The following is a 13,209-nucleotide window of genomic DNA, read 5'->3' on the forward strand; positions in this document are numbered from 1 at the left end:
GAAGCAGACTAGCCCGTTTCCTCCCCGGCAGTCTTGCACCCCGCCTGAACGTGGCCTCTTGAATTGTCTGAGACGTTAAAGGGATAGTTCACCCAAAAATGTAATTTCTGTCATCAATTACTCACCCTCATGTCGTTCCAAATCCATAAGACTTTCGTTCATCTTCAGAACACAAATGAAGATCTTTTTGATTAAATCTGAGAGATTTCTTTCCCTCCGTTGGCAGCTACGCGCACTGACACTTTGATGCTTAAAAAAAGTTCATAAAGAGATCGTAAAACAAATCCATATGAATCGAGTGATTTATTCCAAATTTTCTGAAGAGACTCGATCACTTTATATGATGAACAGATTGAATTTAGGCTTTTATTCACATATAAACATTCCTTAACTCACACATCAGTTCTAGTAAACGGAAGCTCAAGCATGTTCGCGCGATGTCCAAGAGCCAATGAGGTTCATTCTAGTGTTACGCAGCACGTTTGAGCTTCAGCAAGAGCCAATGAGGTTCATTCTAGTGTTACGCAGCACGTTTAAGCTTCAGCGAGAACCAATGAGGTTCATTCTAGTGTTATGCAGCACCTTTGAGCTTCAGAAAGAACCAATGAGGTTCATTCTAGTGTTACGCAGCACGTTTGAGCTTCAGGAAGAACCAATGAGGTTCATTCTAGTGTTATGCAGCACCTTTGAGCTTCAGAAAGAACCAATGAGGTTCATTCTCGTGTTACGCAGCACGTTTGAGCTTCTGTTAGAACCAATGAGGTTCATTCTAGTGTTACACAGCACGTTTGTGCTTCAGCAAGAACCAATGAGGTTCATTCTAGTGTTACGCAGCACATTTGAGCTTCAGAAAGAACCAATGAGGTTCATTCTAGTGTTACGCAGCACGTTTGAGCTTCAGCAAGAACCAATGAGGTTCATTCTCGTGTTACGCAGCACGTTTGAGCTTCAGTGAGAACCAATGAGGTTCATTCTAGTGTTATGCAGCACGTTTGAGCTTCTGTAAGAACCAATGAGGTTCATTCTAGTGTTACGCAGCACGTTTGAGCTTCAGCAAGAACCAATGAGGTTCATTCTAGTGTTACGCAGCACGTTTGAGCTTCTGTAAGAACCAATGAGGTTCATTCTAGTGTTACGCAGCACGTTTGAGCTTCAGAAAGAACCAATGAGGTTCATTCTAGTGTTATGCAGCACCTTTGAGCTTCAGAAAGAACCAATGAGGTTCATTCTAGTGTTACGCAGCACGTTTGAGCTTCTGTTAGAACCAATGAGGTTCATTCTCGTGTTACACAGCACCTTTGAGCTTCAGCGAGAACCAATGAGGTTCATTCTCGTGTTACGCAGCACGTTTGAGGTTCAGCAAGAACCAATGAGGTTCATTCTAGTGTTATGCAGCACCTTTGAGCTTCAGAAAGAACCAATGAGGTTCATTCTAGTGTTACGCAGCACGTTTGAGCTTCTGTTAGAACCAATGAGGTTCATTCTCGTGTTACACAGCACCTTTGAGCTTCAGCGAGAACCAATGAGGTTCATTCTCGTGTTACGCAGCACGTTTGAGCTTCAGCAAGAACCAATGAGGTTCATTCTAGTGTTATGCAGCACCTTTGAGCTTCAGAAAGAACCAATGAGGTTCATTCTAGTGTTACGCAGCACGTTTGAGCTTCAGGAAGAACCAATGAGGTTCATTCTCGTGTTACACAGCACCTTTGAGCTTCAGCGAGAACCAATGAGGTTCATTCTCGTGTTACGCAGCACGTTTGAGCTTCAGCAAGAACCAATGAGGTTCATTCTAGTGTTATGCAGCACCTTTGAGCTTCAGAAAGAACCAATGAGGTTCATTCTAGTGTTACGCAGGACGTTTGAGCTTCAGGAAGAACCAATGAGGTTCATTCTAGTGTTATGCAGCACCTTTGAGCTTCAGAAAGAACCAATGAGGTTCATTCTCGTGTTACGCAGCACGTTTGAGCTTCTGTTAGAACCAATGAGGTTCATTCTAGTGTTACACAGCACGTTTGTGCTTCAGCAAGAACCAATGAGGTTCATTCTAGTGTTACGCAGCACGTTTGAGCTTCTGTTAGAACCAATGAGGTTCATTCTAGTGTTACGCAGCACGTTTGAGCTTCTGTAAGAACCAATGAGGTTCATTCTAGTGTTACGCAGCACATTTGAGCTTCAGAAAGAACCAATGAGGTTCATTCTAGTGTTACGCAGCACGCTTGAGCTTCTGTAAGAACCAATGAGGTTCATTCTAGTGTTACGCAGCACGTTTGAGCTTCTGTTAGAACCAATGAGGTTCATTCTAGTGTTACACAGCACGTTTGAGCTTCAGCAAGAACCAATGAGGTTCATTCTCGTGTTACGCAGCACGTTTGAGCTTCAGTGAGAACCAATGAGGTTCATTCTAGTGTTATGCAGCACGTTTGAGCTTCTGTAAGAACCAATGAGGTTCATTCTAGTGTTACGCAGCACGTTTGAGCTTCAGCAAGAACCAATGAGGTTCATTCTAGTGTTACGCAGCACGTTTGAGCTTCTGTAAGAACCAATGAGGTTCATTCTAGTGTTACGCAGCACGTTTGAGCTTCAGAAAGAACCAATGAGGTTCATTCTAGTGTTATGCAGCACTTTGAGCTTCAGAAGGAACCAATGAGGTTCATTCTAGTGTTATGCAGCACCTTTGAGCTTCAGAAGGAACCAATGAGGTTCATTCTAGTGTTACGCAGCACGTTTGAGCTTCTGTTAGAACCAATGAGGTTCATTCTCGTGTTACACAGCACCTTTAAAGCTTCAGCGAGAACCAATGAGGTTCATTCTCGTGTTACGCAGCACGTTTGAGCTTCAGCAAGAACCAATGAGGTTCATTCTAGTGTTATGCAGCACCTTTGAGCTTCAGAAAGAACCAATGAGGTTCATTCTAGTGTAACGCAGCACGTTTGAGCTTCTGTTAGAACCAATGAGGTTCATTCTAGTGTTATGCAGCACGTTTGAGCTTCTGTTAGAACCAATGAGGTTCATTCTCGTGTTATGCAGCACGTTTGAGCTTCAGGAAGAACAAATGAGGTTCATTCTAGTGTTATGCAGCACGTTTGAGCTTCTGTTAGAACCAATGAGGTTCATTCTCGTGTTACGCAGCACGTTTGAGCTTCTGTTAGAACCAATGAGGTTCATTCTAGTGTTACACAGCACGTTTGTGCTTCAGCAAGAACCAATGAGGTTCATTCTAGTGTTACGCAGCACATTTGAGCTTCAGAAAGAACCAATGAGGTTCATTCTAGTGTTACGCAGCACGCTTGAGCTTCTGTAAGAACCAATGAGGTTCATTCTAGTGTTACGCAGCACGTTTGAGCTTCTGTTAGAACCAATGAGGTTCATTCTAGTGTTACACAGCACGTTTGAGCTTCAGCAAGAACCAATGAGGTTCATTCTCGTGTTACGCAGCACGTTTGAGCTTCAGTGAGAACCAATGAGGTTCATTCTAGTGTTATGCAGCACGTTTGAGCTTCTGTAAGAACCAATGAGGTTCATTCTAGTGTTACGCAGCACGTTTGAGCTTCAGCAAGAACCAATGAGGTTCATTCTAGTGTTACGCAGCACGTTTGAGCTTCTGTAAGAACCAATGAGGTTCATTCTAGTGTTACGCAGCACGTTTGAGCTTCAGAAAGAACCAATGAGGTTCATTCTAGTGTTACACAGCATGTTTGTGCTTCAGCAAGAACCAATGAGGTTCATTCTAGTGTTACGCAGCACGTTTGAGCTTCTGTTAGAACCAATGAGGTTCATTCTAGTGTTACACAGCACGTTTGTGCTTCAGCAAGAACCAATGAGGTTCATTCTAGTGTTACGCAGCACGTTTGAGCTTCAGCAAGAACCAATGAGGTTCATTCTAGTGTTACGCAGCACGTTTGTGCTTCAGCAAGAACCAATGAGGTTCATTCTAGTGTTACGCAGCACATTTGAGCTTCAGAAAGAACCAATGAGGTTCATTCTAGTGTTACGCAGCACGCTTGAGCTTCTGTAAGAACCAATGAGGTTCATTCTAGTGTTACGCAGCACGTTTGAGCTTCTGTTAGAACCAATAAAGTTCATTCTAGTGTTACACAGCACGTTTGAGCTTCAGCAAGAACCAATGAGGTTCATTCTCGTGTTACGCAGCACGTTTGAGCTTCAGTGAGAACCAATGAGGTTCATTCTAGTGTTATGCAGCACGTTTGAGCTTCTGTAAGAACCAATGAGGTTCATTCTAGTGTTACGCAGCACGTTTGAGCTTCAGCAAGAACCAATGAGGTTCATTCTAGTGTTACGCAGCACGTTTGAGCTTCTGTAAGAACCAATGAGGTTCATTCTAGTGTTACGCAGCACGTTTGAGCTTCAGAAAGAACCAATGAGGTTCATTCTAGTGTTATGCAGCACCTTTGAGCTTCAGAAAGAACCAATGAGGTTCATTCTAGTGTTACGCAGCACGTTTGAGCTTCTGTTAGAACCAATGAGGTTCATTCTAGTGTTACACAGCACGTTTGTGCTTCAGCAAGAACCAATGAGGTTCATTCTAGTGTTACGCAGCACATTTGAGCTTCAGAAAGAACCAATGAGGTTCATTCTAGTGTTACGCAGCACGCTTGAGCTTCTGTAAGAACCAATGAGGTTCATTCTAGTGTTACGCAGCACGTTTGAGCTTCTGTTAGAACCAATGAGGTTCATTCTAGTGTTACACAGCACGTTTGAGCTTCAGCAAGAACCAATGAGGTTCATTCTAGTGTTACGCCGCACGTTTGAGCTTCAGAAAGAACCAATGAGGTTCATTCTAGTGTTACACAGCATGTTTGTGCTTCAGCAAGAACCAATGAGGTTCATTCTAGTGTTACGCAGCACGTTTGAGCTTCTGTTAGAACCAATGAGGTTCATTCTCGTGTTACACAGCACCTTTGAGCTTCAGCGAGAACCAATGAGGTTCATTCTCGTGTTACGCAGCACGTTTGAGCTTCAGCAAGAACCAATGAGGTTCATTCTAGTGTTATGCAGCACCTTTGAGCTTCAGAAAGAACCAATGAGGTTCATTCTAGTGTTACGCAGCACGTTTGAGCTTCAGGAAGAACCAATGAGGTTCATTCTCGTGTTACACAGCACCTTTGAGCTTCAGCGAGAACCAATGAGGTTCATTCTCGTGTTACGCAGCACGTTTGAGCTTCAGCAAGAACCAATGAGGTTCATTCTAGTGTTATGCAGCACCTTTGAGCTTCAGAAAGAACCAATGAGGTTCATTCTAGTGTTACGCAGGACGTTTGAGCTTCAGGAAGAACCAATGAGGTTCATTCTAGTGTTATGCAGCACCTTTGAGCTTCAGAAAGAACCAATGAGGTTCATTCTCGTGTTACGCAGCACGTTTGAGCTTCTGTTAGAACCAATGAGGTTCATTCTAGTGTTACACAGCACGTTTGTGCTTCAGCAAGAACCAATGAGGTTCATTCTAGTGTTACGCAGCACGTTTGAGCTTCTGTTAGAACCAATGAGGTTCATTCTAGTGTTACGCAGCACGTTTGAGCTTCTGTAAGAACCAATGAGGTTCATTCTAGTGTTACGCAGCACATTTGAGCTTCAGAAAGAACCAATGAGGTTCATTCTAGTGTTACGCAGCACGCTTGAGCTTCTGTAAGAACCAATGAGGTTCATTCTAGTGTTACGCAGCACGTTTGAGCTTCTGTTAGAACCAATGAGGTTCATTCTAGTGTTACACAGCACGTTTGAGCTTCAGCAAGAACCAATGAGGTTCATTCTCGTGTTACGCAGCACGTTTGAGCTTCAGTGAGAACCAATGAGGTTCATTCTAGTGTTATGCAGCACGTTTGAGCTTCTGTAAGAACCAATGAGGTTCATTCTAGTGTTACGCAGCACGTTTGAGCTTCAGCAAGAACCAATGAGGTTCATTCTAGTGTTACGCAGCACGTTTGAGCTTCTGTAAGAACCAATGAGGTTCATTCTAGTGTTACGCAGCACGTTTGAGCTTCAGAAAGAACCAATGAGGTTCATTCTAGTGTTATGCAGCACTTTGAGCTTCAGCAAGAACCAATGAGGTTCATTCTAGTGTTATGCAGCACCTTTGAGCTTCAGAAGGAACCAATGAGGTTCATTCTAGTGTTACGCAGCACGTTTGAGCTTCTGTTAGAACCAATGAGGTTCATTCTCGTGTTACACAGCACCTTTAAAGCTTCAGCGAGAACCAATGAGGTTCATTCTCGTGTTACGCAGCACGTTTGAGCTTCAGCAAGAACCAATGAGGTTCATTCTAGTGTTATGCAGCACCTTTGAGCTTCAGAAAGAACCAATGAGGTTCATTCTAGTGTTATGCAGCACTTTGAGCTTCAGCAAGAACCAATGAGGTTCATTCTAGTGTTATGCAGCACCTTTGAGCTTCAGAAGGAACCAATGAGGTTCATTCTAGTGTTACGCAGCACGTTTGAGCTTCTGTTAGAACCAATGAGGTTCATTCTCGTGTTACACAGCACCTTTAAAGCTTCAGCGAGAACCAATGAGGTTCATTCTCGTGTTACGCAGCACGTTTGAGCTTCAGCAAGAACCAATGAGGTTCATTCTAGTGTTATGCAGCACCTTTGAGCTTCAGAAAGAACCAATGAGGTTCATTCTAGTGTTACGCAGCACGTTTGAGCTTCTGTTAGAACCAATGAGGTTCATTCTAGTGTTATGCAGCACGTTTGAGCTTCTGTTAGAACCAATGAGGTTCATTCTCGTGTTATGCAGCACGTTTGAGCTTCAGGAAGAACCAATGAGGTTCATTCTAGTGTTATGCAGCACGTTTGAGCTTCTGTTAGAACCAATGAGGTTCATTCTCGTGTTACGCAGCACGTTTGAGCTTCTGTTAGAACCAATGAGGTTCATTCTAGTGTTACACAGCACGTTTGTGCTTCAGCAAGAACCAATGAGGTTCATTCTAGTGTTACGCAGCACATTTGAGCTTCAGAAAGAACCAATGAGGTTCATTCTAGTGTTACGCAGCACGCTTGAGCTTCTGTAAGAACCAATGAGGTTCATTCTAGTGTTACGCAGCACGTTTGAGCTTCTGTTAGAACCAATGAGGTTCATTCTAGTGTTACACAGCACGTTTGAGCTTCAGCAAGAACCAATGAGGTTCATTCTCGTGTTACGCAGCACGTTTGAGCTTCAGTGAGAACCAATGAGGTTCATTCTAGTGTTATGCAGCACGTTTGAGCTTCTGTAAGAACCAATGAGGTTCATTCTAGTGTTACGCAGCACGTTTGAGCTTCAGCAAGAACCAATGAGGTTCATTCTAGTGTTACGCAGCACGTTTGAGCTTCTGTAAGAACCAATGAGGTTCATTCTAGTGTTACGCAGCACGTTTGAGCTTCAGAAAGAACCAATGAGGTTCATTCTAGTGTTACACAGCATGTTTGTGCTTCAGCAAGAACCAATGAGGCTCATTCTAGTGTTACGCAGCACGTTTGAGCTTCTGTTAGAACCAATGAGGTTCATTCTAGTGTTACACAGCACGTTTGTGCTTCAGCAAGAACCAATGAGGTTCATTCTAGTGTTACGCAGCACGTTTGAGCTTCAGCAAGAACCAATGAGGTTCATTCTAGTGTTACGCAGCACGTTTGTGCTTCAGCAAGAACCAATGAGGTTCATTCTAGTGTTACGCAGCACATTTGAGCTTCAGAAAGAACCAATGAGGTTCATTCTAGTGTTACGCAGCACGCTTGAGCTTCTGTAAGAACCAATGAGGTTCATTCTAGTGTTACGCAGCACGTTTGAGCTTCTGTTAGAACCAATGAGGTTCATTCTAGTGTTACACAGCACGTTTGAGCTTCAGCAAGAACCAATGAGGTTCATTCTCGTGTTACGCAGCACGTTTGAGCTTCAGTGAGAACCAATGAGGTTCATTCTAGTGTTATGCAGCACGTTTGAGCTTCTGTAAGAACCAATGAGGTTCATTCTAGTGTTACGCAGCACGTTTGAGCTTCAGCAAGAACCAATGAGGTTCATTCTAGTGTTACGCAGCACGTTTGAGCTTCTGTAAGAACCAATGAGGTTCATTCTAGTGTTACGCAGCACGTTTGAGCTTCAGAAAGAACCAATGAGGTTCATTCTAGTGTTATGCAGCACCTTTGAGCTTCAGAAAGAACCAATGAGGTTCATTCTAGTGTTACGCAGCACGTTTGAGCTTCTGTTAGAACCAATGAGGTTCATTCTCGTGTTACACAGCACCTTTGAGCTTCAGCGAGAACCAATGAGGTTCATTCTCGTGTTACGCAGCACGTTTGAGCTTCAGCAAGAACCAATGAGGTTCATTCTAGTGTTATGCAGCACCTTTGAGCTTCAGAAAGAACCAATGAGGTTCATTCTAGTGTTACGCAGCACGTTTGAGCTTCAGGAAGAACCAATGAGGTTCATTCTAGTGTTATGCAGCACCTTTGAGCTTCAGAAAGAACCAATGAGGTTCATTCTCGTGTTACGCAGCACGTTTGAGCTTCTGTTAGAACCAATGAGGTTCATTCTAGTGTTACACAGCACGTTTGTGCTTCAGCAAGAACCAATGAGGTTCATTCTAGTGTTACGCAGCACGTTTGAGCTTCTGTTAGAACCAATGAGGTTCATTCTAGTGTTACACAGCACGTTTGTGCTTCAGCAAGAACCAATGAGGTTCATTCTAGTGTTACGCAGCACGTTTGAGCTTCAGCAAGAACCAATGAGGTTCATTCTAGTGTTACGCAGCACGTTTGTGCTTCAGCAAGAACCAATGAGGTTCATTCTAGTGTTACGCAGCATGTTTGAGCTTCTGTTAGAACCAATGAGGTTCATTCTAGTGTTATGAAGCACGTTTGTGCTTCAGCAAGAACCAATGAGGTTCATTCTAGTGTTACACAGCACGTTTGTGCTTCAGCAAGAACCAATGAGGTTCATTCTAGTGTTACGCAGCACGTTTGAGCTTCTGTTAGAACCAATGAGGTTCATTCTAGTGTTATGCAGCACGTTTGTGCTTCAGCAAGAACCAATGAGGTTCATTCTAGTGTTACGCAGCACGTTTGAGCTTCAGAAAGAACCAATGAGGTTCATTCTAGTGTTACACAGCATGTTTGTGCTTCAGCAAGAACCAATGAGGTTCATTCTAGTGTTACGCAGCACGTTTGAGCTTCTGTTAGAACCAATGAGGTTCATTCTAGTGTTACACAGCACGTTTGAGCTTCAGCAAGAACCAATGAGGTTCATTCTAGTGTTACGCCGCACGTTTGAGCTTCTGTTAGAACCAATGAGGTTCATTCTAGTGTTACACAGCACGTTTGAGCTTCAGCAAGAACCAATGAGGTTCATTCTAGTGTTACGCAGCACATTTGAGCTTCAGAAAGAACCAATGAGGTTCATTCTAGTGTTACGCAGCACGCTTGAGCTTCTGTAAGAACCAATGAGGTTCATTCTAGTGTTACGCCGCACGTTTGAGCTTCTGTTAGAACCAATGAGGTTCATTCTAGTGTTACACAGCACGTTTGTGCTTCAGCAAGAACCAATGAGGTTCATTCTAGTGTTACGCAGCACATTTGAGCTTCAGAAAGAACCAATGAGGTTCATTCTAGTGTTACGCAGCACGCTTGAGCTTCTGTAAGAACCAATGAGGTTCATTCTAGTGTTACGCAGCACGTTTGAGCTTCTGTTAGAACCAATGAGGTTCATTCTAGTGTTACACAGCACGTTTGAGCTTCAGCAAGAACCAATGAGGTTCATTCTAGTGTTACGCCGCACGTTTGAGCTTCAGAAAGAACCAATGAGGTTCATTCTAGTGTTACACAGCATGTTTGTGCTTCAGCAAGAACCAATGAGGTTCATTCTAGTGTTACGCAGCACGTTTGAGCTTCTGTTAGAACCAATGAGGTTCATTCTCGTGTTACACAGCACCTTTGAGCTTCAGCGAGAACCAATGAGGTTCATTCTCGTGTTACGCAGCACGTTTGAGCTTCAGCAAGAACCAATGAGGTTCATTCTAGTGTTATGCAGCACCTTTGAGCTTCAGAAAGAACCAATGAGGTTCATTCTAGTGTTACGCAGCACGTTTGAGCTTCAGGAAGAACCAATGAGGTTCATTCTCGTGTTACACAGCACCTTTGAGCTTCAGCGAGAACCAATGAGGTTCATTCTCGTGTTACGCAGCACGTTTGAGCTTCAGCAAGAACCAATGAGGTTCATTCTAGTGTTATGCAGCACCTTTGAGCTTCAGAAAGAACCAATGAGGTTCATTCTAGTGTTACGCAGGACGTTTGAGCTTCAGGAAGAACCAATGAGGTTCATTCTAGTGTTATGCAGCACCTTTGAGCTTCAGAAAGAACCAATGAGGTTCATTCTCGTGTTACGCAGCACGTTTGAGCTTCTGTTAGAACCAATGAGGTTCATTCTAGTGTTACACAGCACGTTTGTGCTTCAGCAAGAACCAATGAGGTTCATTCTAGTGTTACGCAGCACGTTTGAGCTTCTGTTAGAACCAATGAGGTTCATTCTAGTGTTACGCAGCACGTTTGAGCTTCTGTAAGAACCAATGAGGTTCATTCTAGTGTTACGCAGCACATTTGAGCTTCAGAAAGAACCAATGAGGTTCATTCTAGTGTTACGCAGCACGCTTGAGCTTCTGTAAGAACCAATGAGGTTCATTCTAGTGTTACGCAGCACGTTTGAGCTTCTGTTAGAACCAATGAGGTTCATTCTAGTGTTACACAGCACGTTTGAGCTTCAGCAAGAACCAATGAGGTTCATTCTCGTGTTACGCAGCACGTTTGAGCTTCAGTGAGAACCAATGAGGTTCATTCTAGTGTTATGCAGCACGTTTGAGCTTCTGTAAGAACCAATGAGGTTCATTCTAGTGTTACGCAGCACGTTTGAGCTTCAGCAAGAACCAATGAGGTTCATTCTAGTGTTACGCAGCACGTTTGAGCTTCTGTAAGAACCAATGAGGTTCATTCTAGTGTTACGCAGCACGTTTGAGCTTCAGAAAGAACCAATGAGGTTCATTCTAGTGTTATGCAGCACTTTGAGCTTCAGCAAGAACCAATGAGGTTCATTCTAGTGTTATGCAGCACCTTTGAGCTTCAGAAGGAACCAATGAGGTTCATTCTAGTGTTACGCAGCACGTTTGAGCTTCTGTTAGAACCAATGAGGTTCATTCTCGTGTTACACAGCACCTTTAAAGCTTCAGCGAGAACCAATGAGGTTCATTCTCGTGTTACGCAGCACGTTTGAGCTTCAGCAAGAACCAATGAGGTTCATTCTAGTGTTATGCAGCACCTTTGAGCTTCAGAAAGAACCAATGAGGTTCATTCTAGTGTTACGCAGCACGTTTGAGCTTCTGTTAGAACCAATGAGGTTCATTCTAGTGTTATGCAGCACGTTTGAGCTTCTGTTAGAACCAATGAGGTTCATTCTCGTGTTATGCAGCACGTTTGAGCTTCAGGAAGAACCAATGAGGTTCATTCTAGTGTTATGCAGCACGTTTGAGCTTCTGTTAGAACCAATGAGGTTCATTCTCGTGTTACGCAGCACGTTTGAGCTTCAGCAAGAACCAATGAGGTTCATTCTAGTGTTACACAGCACGTTTGTGCTTCAGCAAGAACCAATGAGGTTCATTCTAGTGTTACGCAGCACATTTGAGCTTCAGAAAGAACCAATGAGGTTCATTCTAGTGTTACGCAGCACGTTTGAGCTTCTGTTAGAACCAATGAGGTTCATTCTAGTGTTATGCAGCACGTTTGAGCTTCTGTTAGAACCAATGAGGTTCATTCTCGTGTTATGCAGCACGTTTGAGCTTCAGGAAGAACCAATGAGGTTCATTCTAGTGTTATGCAGCACGTTTGAGCTTCTGTTAGAACCAATGAGGTTCATTCTCGTGTTACGCAGCACGTTTGAGCTTCTGTTAGAACCAATGAGGTTCATTCTAGTGTTACGCAGCACGTTTGTGCTTCAGCAAGAACCAATGAGGTTCATTCTAGTGTTACGCAGCACATTTGAGCTTCAGAAAGAACCAATGAGGTTCATTCTAGTGTTACGCAGCACGCTTGAGCTTCTGTAAGAACCAATGAGGTTCATTCTAGTGTTACGCAGCACGTTTGAGCTTCTGTTAGAACCAATGAGGTTCATTCTAGTGTTACACAGCACGTTTGAGCTTCAGCAAGAACCAATGAGGTTCATTCTCGTGTTACGCAGCACGTTTGAGCTTCAGTGAGAACCAATGAGGTTCATTCTAGTGTTATGCAGCACGTTTGAGCTTCTGTAAGAACCAATGAGGTTCATTCTAGTGTTACGCAGCACGTTTGAGCTTCAGCAAGAACCAATGAGGTTCATTCTAGTGTTACGCAGCACGTTTGAGCTTCTGTAAGAACCAATGAGGTTCATTCTAGTGTTACGCAGCACGTTTGAGCTTCAGAAAGAACCAATGAGGTTCATTCTAGTGTTACACAGCATGTTTGTGCTTCAGCAAGAACCAATGAGGCTCATTCTAGTGTTACGCAGCACGTTTGAGCTTCTGTTAGAACCAATGAGGTTCATTCTAGTGTTACACAGCACGTTTGTGCTTCAGCAAGAACCAATGAGGTTCATTCTAGTGTTACGCAGCACGTTTGAGCTTCAGCAAGAACCAATGAGGTTCATTCTAGTGTTACGCAGCACGTTTGTGCTTCAGCAAGAACCAATGAGGTTCATTCTAGTGTTACGCAGCACATTTGAGCTTCAGAAAGAACCAATGAGGTTCATTCTAGTGTTACGCAGCACGCTTGAGCTTCTGTAAGAACCAATGAGGTTCATTCTAGTGTTACGCAGCACGTTTGAGCTTCTGTTAGAACCAATGAGGTTCATTCTAGTGTTACACAGCACGTTTGAGCTTCAGCAAGAACCAATGAGGTTCATTCTCGTGTTACGCAGCACGTTTGAGCTTCAGTGAGAACCAATGAGGTTCATTCTAGTGTTATGCAGCACGTTTGAGCTTCTGTAAGAACCAATGAGGTTCATTCTAGTGTTACGCAGCACGTTTGAGCTTCAGCAAGAACCAATGAGGTTCATTCTAGTGTTACGCAGCACGTTTGAGCTTCTGTAAGAACCAATGAGGTTCATTCTAGTGTTACGCAGCACGTTTGAGCTTCAGAAAGAACCAATGAGGTTCATTCTAGTGTTATGCAGCACCTTTGAGCTTCAGAAAGAACCAATGAGGTT

General features: G+C 43.5%; 1 protein-coding gene across 1 annotated transcript in view; it reads left to right on the top strand.

Moving 5' to 3' along the window:
- Window positions 1-3,048: 3,048 nt before the first annotated feature.
- LOC130073508 (placenta-specific gene 8 protein-like) overlaps window positions 3,049-13,209 on the top strand; it is a 71,334-nt gene continuing 61,173 nt past the window's right edge. Inside the window, exon 1 of the mRNA XM_056238958.1 lies at window positions 3,049-3,057. The gene's annotated coding sequence lies outside the window, so the exon portion shown is untranslated. The remainder of the gene's footprint in view (window positions 3,058-13,209) is intronic.

The sequence above is a fragment of the Rhinichthys klamathensis genome, unplaced genomic scaffold, assembly GCF_029890125.1.
Source record: "Rhinichthys klamathensis goyatoka isolate OS25496 unplaced genomic scaffold, OSU_Roscu_1.1 h1tg000549l_1, whole genome shotgun sequence".
NCBI classification, from domain to species: Eukaryota; Metazoa; Chordata; class Actinopteri; order Cypriniformes; family Leuciscidae; genus Rhinichthys; species Rhinichthys klamathensis.